Consider the following 14,000-nt stretch of genomic DNA (forward strand, 5'->3'; position numbering starts at 1 on the left):
CAAATATAATATCGGTGATATCCGTCCGTACCCGATCCGTTTTGGTTCCTAGTCGCAACCACCCGGCGCCCTGGCGGTTCACGCCGTGCCGGCTGCCGCGATGCTACCGAGTGTCGAGCAGCATGAGCCAAGCCGGCACCTTGCTAGCTGGACTCGTTTTGTCGAAACGCACCGGACCGCGAGGAGTCGTTGGCGCATGCGAGGGCAAACAACGGCATTCGCATTCGCAGTCGCAGTTCCGGCCCGGCCCCTCCCCCGGCCTTCTGCGCCGTGCGCCAGTACGTGCGGCATGGCACGGGAGAGCAGTAGAGCACGATTATCGTGCTACGCGCGTGAATCAGTGAATGGAACGGGAGTGCTCCCACGACGGCCGGTGAACAAAGAGATCACTGTTCTTCACCTCGGGCTCGGTCACGGCGTGCCGCGTGCAACGTGCTACAGCAATTCGTCAGACATCAATGCGGCAGTCTTTTTCTTTCCCGTCCTCACTCCATTCCTCACCAGGCCACTCCCCTACAAATCCTCTCCTCCCCTCCCTCTCAGCGACACCAGCCACACCGGAGAGCTCCAGCGGGCGCCGCTGCCCTCTGCTGACGGCGTAGGCGGCACCACCTCCACTGTCGCTGGCCGGCCATTACGCCCTCTCCCCTCACCAAGTAAGCTGCAAGCCCTCGTTTCTTTCTTCGTGGCCCAAACCTACTGTAGTTCCTTAGTCGGCAATAGAGTATGTGTCCATCTGATTCTGATGTACTAGTACTAAGCTTCAATGTGCACCTCTCGTTGCTTGAGCATTTTTTTGAAGACAAATTGCAGTTTTTCCTGAAAAAATCTTGAAATATATGTGTGTATAATGCCATCCGGCTTTTGCATCTGAAAAATCTACCCTGCAAAAGCCGTTGTTGCTATTTGTGACATAATATTAGTGACTGCACACATGAAGGCATTTTCTTCACAACTCGTCATGCTCCCGTTGTTGTTGCTGGCTCTAGTTTTAGAGGGAAAGGGTTGTGGTTTCTGTGTTAGTTTCACACCTTCAGTTCTACTCTTGTTAGAGCGAACGGCTGTGGTTTACTGGTTTCTGTGTTAGTTTCACACCTTCAGTTCTTTAAACAAGCACAAGTTCAGTTGCAGTTAGCTTGTCAAAACATATGAACTTGGTGTTTGCCACCTACAGATGCTGTTGTTACCAACTGTGAAGATCACACATAAGACTAGGACTAGCATTATAAAAGTACTCCGTATTCAACTGCTTTCTGATCTGATGATTTCTGGTGTCCAATGCCTGGCATCTTCAAATTTTGATTGAACTGATAACTTATTTAGCAGCTTCTGACCTCGGACTCGACGATAGAGATGAACATATCAGCTGTCAACGGGAGCGGCCAACGGGTGGCTACAGCTACGGGCGGCACCTCGGCTAGAGGATATCCTCCGCCACCCACTGAAGGCCCGTTTCTGTATACTCCTGGCTTCTCTGGCAGCAGACCTTTGGGAGACATGTTTTGCCCACCTCTCAGATTTGATCAAAGCCAGACTCTGCAACTGGAGCAGCTCAACTTCGGCCCCTCTCATGGCGAGGGACCAAGCTGGAATCCGCAAATGGACCTCCAAGATTGCCCCCGCCTGCCGCAACGGCCTGCTCCACCTCCTGTCACTCCTGGAGTCGGGAGGGTGGATCTTTGTGCTGGTGTTCAGCCTCTACACCAGACGCTCCCTGGAAGGTATAGGGATGATGACTCCACTATCCTTCGCCAACGCCATGACACTCAGGTTGATGAAGTCTGTCAACATTATCCTCGAGGAGGTGACGACGTTCTGCCGGAAATTGTGTCCATCCTCGGCTGTCAAGTGCAGACATTTCCAATCAAGTATCTGGGGCTGCCGCTCAGTACCAAATCAATCCCGAAAGCACACTACCAGTCCCTAGTACAAGCTGTCGCCAGGAAGCTACCACCGAGCCACGGTTCGCTAATGGCGAGAAGTGGAAGGTTGGTCTGGGTAAAGTCGGTCCTACGGGCGGTTCCCATCTATGCCATGATGGCAGAGAATCTTCCCACTTGGGCAAGGAAAGAGATCGACGGCATCTGTAGGTAGTTCTTTTGGGCCGGGAAGGACCGGTCAGTCAGAGGAAAGTGCATGGTTGCCTAGAAAGCCTGCTGCAGGCCGAAGGAGCTCGGTGGACTTGGGATCAGCGACCTGAAGCTAGCCGGTTTCGCCCTACAAACGCGCTGGCTGTGGCTGCAGAGAACCGATCAAGATCGGGCGTGGAGCCAGCTGCCGATTCATACCTCCAAGGAAGTCCAAGCCTTCTTCAGAGCGTCAACCTTCACCAGGCTAGGCGATGGGCGAAACGCTTTGTTCTGGGAAGATCGGTGGATTGACGGGGAGGACGTCGCCACCATCGCCCCATACCTGCACCAGAGAATTTCGCGGCGGGTGCGACGCACGCTAACGGTCAAACAAGGCCTCCATGACAGAACATGGGTGCGCTGCATAAGTGGAGGTCTCTCAGTGCTCGAGCTCACGGATTACCTACATCTCTGGGCAGTCGTTGAGGACATCCATCTTGGCAATGAGACTGACAGGACCATTTGGCGCTGGACGACAGACGGATGCTACACAGCCAAATCGGCATACGACATGATGCACAGCGGATCCATCAGAATGTCAGGTCATAGATTGATCTGGAAAATGTGGGCTCCGCTTCGCATCAAGATCTTTATTTGGCTTGCCATGAAAAGAAGGCACTGGACCGGCGACAGAAGGGCGAGACACGGTCTCGAGGCACATGAGTTATGCTACCTCTGCGACCAAGGACAGGAAACAATCGACCACATCATTGCAGTATGCCCGTTCACCCGTGAGGTATGGTACTATGTCCTGCAAGCGCTTGGGCACCATGTTCCACCAGTCTCCCAAACGACACTCTCCTGGTGGCGCCAATTGCGGTCCGTGTGCAACGGCGATCGGCGAAACGGCATGGACTCCCTCTTCGCCCTCGTCTCTTGGCAACTATGGAAGGAACGGAACGCAAGATGTTTCCGAGAATCGACATCGTCCGTCGGCGACCTACTGCACATCATCAAGAGCGAAGCCGACCGATGGATTCAGGCCGGAGCATGCGGGCTACGTGCGCTAGCGTAGGGCTAGGACGTTGTCAGGATAGACATGGATTATGGCTATTGTTTTTTTTCCATAATGTAGCGTCCGAAAAAACTAACGGCCGGGAGTGCAACTCTTGTATTATTTTCTTCTAATACAATGATATGCACACTCGTGTGTATTCGAGAAAAAAAAACATTATCCTCGAGAAGATCTTCAACGGGCAATGGCGCCAGCCAATAAGGCGCCACAAGGCGCAATGAGCTTCCTAGCGTGGACAGGCTCTGTTTTGATGACTTGCATGGTCTGCATGTTTGGCTGGGACGGAGAGCACCCCATAGGCTCTCCTGGTGCAACAGGCTCTGTTTTGACTGGCGTTGAGTTGAAACCAGGAGGCGCAAAGGCGATTGGAACTGCATTCCATAGTTGCCGTGGGATCCCAAGGGTGGCATCGAAGCAGGTGGACTCCCCTCTGATGGTTCAGCTGTGCCATTCGCTATTTGCAGCATCATTGGAGGAGTGGGAGCTGCACTCCGGCGTGGCGTTTTCACGTATCCAATCTTGTGACTGTATATCCCTAAAGAAGAATCGAGACATTTATGTGGTGACATCTGAGGCGAAGCAAGAATTGCATTGGTGCTAGTAGATTTGGGAGAAACAGATATCCGGAACCTGGAACTTACCAGTACTCGTTAGTCATGTCTTTCATACGGTTGATCAGCCTCTGAAACAGCTGCGACTTCTCAAAGTCTTGTTTGTCGTGAGTCGGCTTGATGAAGCCTTCCTCTAGTACTCCGGAGACGCCTCTACCTCTGCTGCTCGCAGAACTCAGAACTCTATGAAATGGCTGCAGTAGATTTTTTTAAAAAAAAAAGATGTTATAAAAAGATAATAATTGTGTAAATCTTGTTTTTTTGAAGTGGCTCAATGCAAGGGGTCAGGAAGCTCACCAAAATAAGGCAAGTTTTATGGTAGATATTAAATCCGTGCACGCTAATAGTTGGGGAACCATTTAAGAATCCAATAGTTGTAAGAACCCCAGCCTGAATCAACCAAAGAGAATGCAAAAAGGAGAAACAAGAACAAGGGTATGAAACTCTGTATTCACACAGTCAACAAGTTATTTGGTGAAGTAAAAAAAGACAAACCAAGGCGAACCTCTTTTATTCCGCAACCTTGGGGTTTATAAGTGATGCATTCAGGATACATTAGGTCAGCGACAATGCTATGACGCTTAACTTCTTGCCCTCGAAGTATGATTCTAAAGTAATCTGGTAGCTGCAGATATAGCACAGAAGCATAGACCTGCAGAATGCTATGTCAGCAACCAACTCACAAGTCTTGTGCAGGAGTGGTAAACCGTGTGACACTCACCCTAAGAGAATAGCGTAGTCGATTTGCCAAATGGTTCTCATTAGTCCTTTTTATAGAGTTGCTAATTTCTTCTGGATTTGGTGCTCCACTAATCATAATATCCTGAAATACAAACAAATAGCAAGAACTTTGATGAGCAGCCCAGCAGCTAACAAAAAAAATCCAGCAACTGACAATATACAACATAAACAAATAGAAGAAAATAAAATCCTCTTTAGGAAAACAATCTACACAACACAGCAAACTTAAGAGATCAGTTTTACACAGCTGGTAAAAGTTGTCCAAGAGAAGCAATCATCAGAGTTGAGAATATTAGTTTAACAATAAAAACAATGACTACGTTGAATCATTCAAGTGGTATACTCCGTATTTGATGGTTACCTCTAGGTTCGTGTCAAAGTCGAGTTCCAATTTACCGTCATCGTTGGACCACAAATTGAACACTATAATCTTGGCGCCATGTGGACCAATGTCACAGAACTGTTCATCAACCATAGATTGCAACAACCATTAGAATTTTGGCTAACCTATATATCAATAATAAATACTAAATGAGATTGCAGTAGATACACCAAATTGTTGAATTTTACTATTTTAAATGATTTTCTATACATGAGTTGTGACATGTATTTAAACAGCAAGCAATTTATCCAGCTTGTACCTTGCGAAAGGTCTAAGTTTGTCGATTTAATGATGTAGTGATTTATGTTTTATTAAATAAAAAAAATTGTATTTCTATTATCTAGACTTCAAAAGGATGGCAGGTTTAGCATACATTCTGCATCAGCTCTTCTTCTGTTGCAAAAGGGGACCATTTCAACAACACTGACAAATTTGAGCAGAATTGCTCTGAACCATGACGCTCCAATCATTGAGTTTGTCCTTTCATTAGATTGCATTTATAATCCACCTAAGAAGATAAAAGGTATCATCAGAAATAAAGTGTTACATATGTAGTTTCTTATGACAAACAAATAAAAAATAAAATCACACAACGTACCACAGGAACTACAACATCTGTCTGTCCAGTTTCCAGCAAGAAAGTGTAAGATAGGAGACCAATGGATTGTGTAGGCTCACTGAGAACAAGTAATAATTTGCCATTATTTCAATTGACAAAGAAAAGTAGTTCGCAAAAAGAAATAGATCTAAGTGAGTTTATATGGTACCCACTCTTTGTGCAGCGGCTGAACACAATAGCATCTGACCCAAGCCGCATTGTGCTAGTGTTAAATCCATTTCCATCTGATCAGAGTAGTAAATGCCAAAATGTTAGACAATGGATTTTCAGGAGATGACTTGCAGATTATAACACAAAGTTGGCAATACATTGTCCAATTGAAGACCCTGATTGTTTCTCTGAAAATCCAAAGCTCATGCACCGCCTCAAGGAATTAGGATCCATGCCTCCACCATCATCTGTATGGTAACCAGAAAGTATGCACTTTGTTAGTTTCAAATTTACATTGGCATAAATACCCAGATTTATCCAAATATTCTAAAGAAGCTTCATTAAGATGCAAGCATTGACCAAACTATCTAGTTCATACAAACTCCATCAAAAAATGACCAGGGAAGTTTATAAGTTGGTAATCAAATATCACTTTAAAATGTTGTCACATTAATAATAATAATATAATAAATAGTAGAAAGAACCTTGAACTAGTAAAGCTGGTGATCCATTCCGTTTGTCAATGATTTTGTCCAACAATATCCTTGTAGCACCACCCTTTTCTATCTGTTTGACCCAATATAATCCAATCACACATTTAACCCAAACTAATCGAAGTGTGTGGCTCAATAATGAATCTGTTCAACCCTCAAAAAAATAATGAACCTGTTCAATTACCTCATCCACCGCGTTATCCAATAACTCTGCCACAGCTATAACAAGGCAAAGGAAGTAAGACACAGTGCAACAGAAAGACAGTAGTAAGATAAAAGAAGTATGAAACCACACAGAAGCTTACCTCCAAATGGCCATTTATGCGAAGTCGCGTTGGAGTGGAGAAATTCAGGGTGGATGCACATGCGATTCTGTACACCTGCAACGGAGTAAAGTAGTCAACATCGAGCATAGAGGCATGCTACAAAGATTTAACAGTATTCGCACAAAAAATTTCAGCATTGTGACATACTTGGAGGCTGTGGCGCAGAGCCTGTCGCCGCTGCCGCGTCATAATCGCCGGCGCTCCAGAACTTCCTACTCAACCGCGGTGCAAAGCAAGGACTACGAGCCGAGGTACCCTCGAGTGCCTCGTCGGCGCCACTGGTTCGGCCGCCGACACCGCCTGACAGCTCCGAAGCGGCCCGGTTCAGGACGCACGCTGCTTGATGAGGCTGAGCTTGCGGTTGCAGACGGCCGGCTAACACTCGAGCGCCACCGTGCTCCGACGGCAACGCCGGAGGCTGGCGGGCGCTAGGGCCGTGGAGGCTCCGCTGTATGGCGGTGGCCGTGATGGGGGAGACGAAGGGCTTGGTGTCTCTCTGCGCGTCCATGTGTAGCACGTCGGCACTTCCGCGTGGTGGTTCCTGTTCAAATGGAATGGCAAGTAGTGGGGGCGGTTAGCGAGGACGTGAACATCTAATGCAGTTGCAAACCTGCAACACCATGTATGGTCAGATGGAGATCATTAGGAAATGGGGTCTCTGCCTCACTGGACGGTGGCCGCGGAAGCCCAAGATTAATGCGGCCCATCAGTACACAGCGACAGCGGTGGAGAACCGGTTTGCATGGCCGAGTCGCCGGGACACCAACGGGGCGGCGATCGGCAAGCCGCCCGACGACTCAGAACGCGGACACGGGCCGGTGACGGCGACGGCGACGCAAATGGCGAAGGGCGCCGACCGCCGAGCCGCTAATGCGCGGACACTCGCGGTCCCGCCGATTCTAAGTCCAATCGACGGGGCAACGCACTGACGGAGGCCGCGGCCAGACGAACAGACGGGACGGTTAAGCCTTTTTTTTTTTACGTGTACTTATATATTGGGGGTACTCTTCAGTAAGATCTAATCTAAAGATGCCTAGAGAATCGCAAAGGTGCAGTTAAGAGATCTATCTAAAGATTCCTAGAGAATTGGAAAGGTCCTAAGCAATTAAGTAGATGATGGGAAACAGAGAAGCCAATCTGAATAAGGAACACAACCAGAACATGTCTTCAGGAGAACTATAAACACACACATTTTTCTCTGGAATGCAGTTAAATCTTGATCTTTTCCCTAGTTGCCTCCCAATTGCAGTTTGATATAGATTAGATCAGATAAAGAAAAAGCTCCAAGACTTTGAATGTTCCTTGGTATGATCAGATTTTTTTTTTGTTGCTCTCCAACTGCAGGTCTCACTTCTGATACAGATTAGATCAAACAACCCAATGCTTTTGAAGGGTTCTTGATATGATCACTCCTTCAATGCCAATGATTTTTGCACTTGATCACCTTGATGATGATGACAAAACTAAACCCTAGCACCTGCAAATAATCAGCCTGTTCGGTTGGCTGGTTCGTATCATTGCTGGTTCGTGAAGAAGTACTGCTGGCTGGTTTGTGTGAGAGAAAAATATTGTTCTGGCTGAAAATTTACGATCGTTTACGACAAGCCACGGCCAAACGAACAGGCTGCTTGTACTTGTGAGGGAGGGTATCATAGAATCCAAGTTGCATATTTATAGGCTAGGAAACTACCCTTTGGACTTTTTTTTGGTAGGGAACTAACTCTAGATCTATTGAGCCAATCAGCCCTACATACCAATTAGAATTAGTAAGCCCTGAAGGAAAGTTGTCTTCAAGAATCTGATGGGCAAAGGAGAGTCCAAGTCCATCACACATGAAGAAAACTTAATAACCAAGAAAGGTAGTTCCCCTTGATATGATCTTTTGTCAATTATATCATACTAGCAAATGTGTTCGTACGTTGCAATATGGAATTGGACTACATATCATCTAGACACGAGTAGTTCTGACTCGTATAAGCACAGGTTATGAGTCTAGGTCACATATGAGATACTAAGGGTGTGACACAATACGTCTTGTAATTGGACTCCGTCTTGTCGTTAGACTGAGTTTTTCTAACTCGTATGATCATGGATTGTTAGTTCGCGCCACATACCAGACACGGAGGACGTAAGTGCAGTTTGGGAAGTGAAAAAGTGAGATAGAAAAAACTTTCTACTATCTAGATAGTTTAGGTAGGGGTTGGACGAAAAATATCATAAATTTTGATTTTTAATATTAGGTATATATATATAATTTTTATACAGTCAAAAATCAAAATCAAAATAAACCAAAAACATGTGCACAGTGGAACGTGCGCAAAAAAACAAGGAAAGAGAGGGAAACCATGACAGTGACTCAGACTCAACAAGAAAGAAAAGAAGCCGAAGGGGAACCAGGACTTCAGCGATGGCCATGGCGGCGGCGAGAGGGGAGAGGGCAAAGAGGAGGCCGCCGCAGGCGTGGTGTGGCGGTGGGCCGTGGTGGTGGGCGAGGGCGGAGCTAGGACGAGGGCAGGGATGAGGACGAGGGCCGATGGTTGACGACAAGGGAGGGGATGGCGGCTGAGGGACGCGGGGAGGGAGAAAAGGGCAGGGGAGGACGCAGGCACGAGGTAGACGAAGGGTCACATGTTAGCATCGGCCTTATTTCATTACTAGATATATGCTCGTGCGTTGGTGGGCACCAGATCACCATTTTTTGCCCATGCTTACAAGTACGCTAAGACTTGTGGCTTAAATGAACATATTAAGAAATCTTCAAAAAACTAATTACATAGAAAATACAAAGCTGATTTGATCATTTTTAGGAATAATAAAAGAGCTAATAAACAATTTTGCATTACGAAACCTAAACTATTTTCAAATCCATTCAGGCTTTCTCTATTTTTCCCTTTAGTTATTTATGAACTAATTCCCCAAAGGTGCTATAGTATGTTAAAAAAAATGAATACGCCAATGTATATCATGGTCACGGATGGTTATGTTGTTTTGATGAGTGTTTAGTACTTTAGTTATAGCACCTTGGTAGAGTGAGAAAATTAAAAATTTTAAATTGTATAAATAATAAGTATCTTTTTATTGTTTGAGAACATGGTATGAAATTATTTGTTGTTTTAACCATTATGCACCAATCATCCAAATCAAACCTGGAACGTATCTTTGAACGAGGACGGTGATCCTAAAATCAGCTATCGCATTCACTAGTACAGAAAAGATTTTTAGAAACGTCTCCCTTTTCTATCAGAGATGGTTAAACTAGCATGCAGTCTCTAACGTTGTAACATCCTAAAATTTGCAACTTTGGAAATCGGGTTAAAAAGATTTAATTTGGAATTTTTGTGCGCATGAAATATAGGAAAATAAAATTTTTTATTAATTTAAAACTCATCATAAGTTTTAGCAACATGTTTGTGCATACAAGCCGGTGCATTTGTTTCTTTGTATTGTGTGGATTTGATTCAAATGGAAAATATTCAAAATTTCTTTTGCAAATAAGGTTAAAATGGCTTTGAAGTGAAAGAAAAGAAAGAAAAGAAAATTTGAAAAATAAAAGAATTTAAAAAGGTGTAAAATTTATTTTTTGAGAACTTACCAAAATTTCTCAATTTTATTTGAATAAAAAATTGTATTTCAAATCATATTCGAATTTGATTTGGTTTGCATTTGGATTTGAATTTGGAAACAAAATGGAAATTTTTTTTTGGAAAAACACTCCCTCTCTCTTCTGGCCCGTGGCCGCCGCAGCCCAGCACCAGCCCGCCCTGGTCTGCCCTCATCCTTCCCTCTCCTTTGGCCCACTGCTCCTCCCCATTTCTTTTCTCTCCCGCGCGAGCCCAGCTCGGCCTTTCCTCTTGTGACGCTGGCCCAGCCGGTGAACCAGCCCAAGCAGCGTCGGTACTCCTTCCGCAGCAGCCCACCTCGCCCTTGGCCGCAGCCCGCTCTCGCCTCCAGCTCCCTTTGGCCCAGCCCGAAGCCACGTGAGCGCCCTCTCTCCCTCACTAACCGCCCGTCCCCGCGTCCTCCTTTCGTTGACAGGTGGGTCCGCCCCGTCAGGACCGTCTCCCACCTTGAGCCGTCCCCGCAACAGACTCTGCGCCGCCCATGTCCGTGCTCGCCCCGCCCCGCACCATTGCCTTGCGCCACAAGTCTGCCCTGTCTCTTAAATAGCGAGCCCACGTCGAGCCACCTATCCCTGCACCCTATCTCGCATCTCCCTTGCCCCGAGCTAGCCAGCACCGCCGCCTAGATCCCGCTGGGTGGAGCTCGATGCCATCGAGACGCCTCTGCAGCATCACCGCCACCCTGATCCCCTACCGAAGCTTCGAGTAGTGGTAAGAAGTCAGCCAGAACTTGTTTTCTCCGCACTTGTTTCGATTAGCCGGTGCGATTAAGTTTTAGTAACGACTATTCACCCCCTTCTAGTTTCCATCTTGACCCTACACACGTCAGCGGTCGCCGCAGCCGTTGACTGCCCCATGCCGCGCCGCCATGCATGACGCGGCAGCGTGAATTAACCGCACCGTGCAAACAGGCGCGTCCAAACGTGTTAGTTTTGAAAAAAATTAAACAGTGTTAGTTTTAAAAATTATTTAAAAAAGTGTTAAAAATAAAAAAAATGCCACTTGGGTAACTGACTAATGGAACAACATGGATTCAAATCTCCTTGTATCAATTAGTTCATAAACTTGGGTTTTCATTTGATTTTTTGAAAATATAAACATAGCTTAGCTCTTCAAATGATTCTGTTAAATCGCTCATATATGTGTTTGGTTCCTCACCAAGGCATATCATAGTGTTGCCTTCTTTCTTTCCTACTTCTAAAAAGCATATGTGGATCTTTGGGTGGGGAAAGATACGAAGGCATACTTACTCTGCATATTTTGTTGAGTCAAAGCTCAGATCCAAGGAGAAAGATGTCATACCCTTAGATTAAGAAATGCATGTGTGTGGATAAATATTTCTAAATCTATTCTATACTCCTTTTGTGTGAGTGTTCTCTCTTAGCCTTTTATTTTGAGACATGGCTATTATTTCATTTTTTCTTCTTTGTATGAGCCTTCATGTGCTCATCTTTTTTTCAATACCTTGGGACCTTCATGTGTCCCTATTTTTTTTTCTTCTTGGACCTTCACGTGTCCATATTTTTTTGTTTTTCATACTTTTGCATAGCCCTTGTCTCGTAAACTACATATTGAGAGAGAGATCACTATCTTGTAGAACTTGGAGTATTTTCCTAATACACATTTTTTGTCTACTCCTAGTGTAGGAATAGCTTAATATATGTGGCGTGTACGTGATCTTGATCTTGGGGGCATGATAACTTTCTCAACAAGGGTTAACAAGACTTGACAAAACTCAATGCAGGAATAAGTAGCATAAATCTGGAGGTTTTAAGATCTATACACTAGATATAGCTTTGGTAGGAATTTGCATATCATTGAGGAGCATGTTATTTGAATTTTGATTTTGTAAATTAAATCCCAAGTTCTTTTCATAAGAGAGCAAGGTTCATTTTCATCCCACTATATCATATATTCCAATTACTTAGATAACATGGGGTCCCTATGATGAGTTGTCCACAAGTTTAGGAATATTAGCGAGGAATAAAGAGTATGCAAATTTAATCAAAGGACAACATGGAGATGAAGTGGTATTGTTTTAAATTTGTTTAGTTTTAAATTTCAAAACTTAGGAGAGTTGAGGGTAGAGTTGCACAAAACAATGTTGTAGAGGAAGGAATTAAGGAGAATAAGAGATGGTTTGGCTAAACCAAAAAGTTCAACCAATCCTCTCTAAGCTATATGTCCCGTCCTTCTGCATGATATACCATTCACAGTTGTGCATCATGTTGGTGTGAGATCTTGAATGTGCATTTGTTGAGCTTGAGAGATCTCCCCCACACTTATTTTGTACCTGCTTTATTTTTCAAAGAAACAAAGACAAAATAAACAGAAACAAGCATGGGCTCTTCCGGTTTGAACATCGGGGAGCCTAAATCAATTTTATTATTATTGTTATTATATATTTTTTTTATTAGTAGTATATTATTATTAGTATTATTATCTATTAATATATATTATTATTATTATTATTTGTTCACCAGACTTTCCATACTCAAGCAAGGCTAATGTAAAGATTGCAAAGTAATCCTAGCCTTGATTTATCCCCATTTTAGATCACTTCCTTTGTTTATAAAAATAATAACTCAAGTTCATTAATCAAAATTTAACACCATGTCAAAATTTGATTAAAGAAGGCCATTATAACCTAAGCACCATGCTTAAGTCAAAAGGCCTATGGATGTACATATATAGAATACACCCAAACCAGAGCATACGACATAAACAAAGAAAGCATTAATCTTGTATGAGCAAATTGTTTTCACATGGAGATAAATATGAGTGTTAAAGTTTGGTGAACATTTATTTACCTTTACATACCTAAGTTGTTCTTACCGGTAGCATAAGTGGATGAAAGCTCGAGGTTACTACAGTGGTGGCTTGATCGTACATGGTCTAACTCAGGCGAAACCACAAGGCTAGGTCATACACACATGTAGTGTGCATAGACCATAGGTCTTAGTGGTAGCAAAGGTCATGAAGATGAGAATGCTCCTTCGCTCTTCTTTTTTTCAAATACTTCTCTCTTTTTTAATAGCAAGGTAGAGCTGACATCATTATTTTTTTAACCAAAATGATCCTTGGTGTGAATGGAACATGTGGCGAGGTTCGTACCATCTTCCCCCACACTTGGACTTTTGTGTAAAAGTCAAGTGTGCGGAATCAGGTTCTCCTTTTTTAGCGTGTTCCATCACCAAGGAATCATTGACGTGTATGGTTGATGCAGCTCCCATGTTTTTAGCATCATATGCACCTTGTTCTTCTTGTTTTTAACCTAAAAGGGTTAGCTACCAAGAATACCTAAAGGTGCATATTAACTTGAAAACATGTTCTTGTTTTTATTGAATGGAAAAATTATGTTTGTTTTTTATGATAATTCAGGGTATCTCCTGACAGTGCTTCTTTTATGCTCTTAAGCTTAACCGTGGGAACTTCGTCTTGCAGCTATCAATGGTAGTATAGTTTCCAGCTTTACCACCAAATATTTAGCAATAATGTTCAAGCTGCAAGGTTAGTGCCATAGTGCTACTACGAGATTTGCAGCATTTGTGATAAACGAAGACATCTACAACCATCCTCCTAAAAAGTTTGGAAACGAGGAGTGATGGGTGGTTTTCTTCCTCGTAGCAGCAAGTAGCACTAAGCACAACTAACTCTCAAGACTCCAAACATGAGCATGAAACATGAAGGGTCTCGAAAGAGAAACTTTCATGCTCCTTAGTCTCTAGAGTTGGTGCTTTAGAAATATCCATGGGACAGAAGTTTTAGTTCTCAAGAGATATATCATGTAAGATCAGCGTCGAATCTTGACCATTATCGAGAACAACATCAAGATGGCTAAAGGGACATGGCTTGGATTTGAGTGAGGGTGACGATGATCGTTCAGTTTCATAAGCAAGCATAGGTGAAACAA

At 44.1% G+C, this 14,000-nt stretch overlaps 1 pseudogene; it reads right to left on the reverse strand.

The window, feature by feature from the left end:
* Positions 1 to 3,180: 3,180 nt before the first annotated feature.
* LOC136529427 (protein MICRORCHIDIA 6-like) lies at positions 3,181 to 6,992 on the reverse strand (annotated as a pseudogene).
* Positions 6,993 to 14,000: the final 7,008 nt, after the last annotated feature.

Source organism: Miscanthus floridulus, chromosome 19 (genome assembly GCF_019320115.1).
Source record: "Miscanthus floridulus cultivar M001 chromosome 19, ASM1932011v1, whole genome shotgun sequence".
NCBI lineage: Eukaryota > Viridiplantae > Streptophyta > Magnoliopsida > Poales > Poaceae > Miscanthus > Miscanthus floridulus.